The sequence below is a fragment of the Lupinus angustifolius genome, chromosome LG07 (assembly GCF_001865875.1).
Source record: "Lupinus angustifolius cultivar Tanjil chromosome LG07, LupAngTanjil_v1.0, whole genome shotgun sequence".
NCBI classification, from domain to species: Eukaryota; Viridiplantae; Streptophyta; class Magnoliopsida; order Fabales; family Fabaceae; genus Lupinus; species Lupinus angustifolius.
This window is the reverse complement of record NC_032015.1, coordinates 4025721-4025932: the sequence shown is the minus strand read 5'-3', so window position 1 is coordinate 4025932 and position 212 is coordinate 4025721.

Here is a 212-nt window from a genome sequence, read left to right as displayed (position 1 = left end):
AGGATGAGGATGGGGATGAGGATAAGGATGAGGATAAGGATGAGGATAGGATGAGGATCAGGATAAGGATAGGATAAGGATGAGCATGAGGATGAGGATAGCATGTGGATGAGTACGAGGATGAGGATGAGGAAAGGATGACGATGAGGATAGGATGAGGATGAGGATGAGGATAGGATGAGGATGAGGATAAGGATGAGGATGAGGATGAG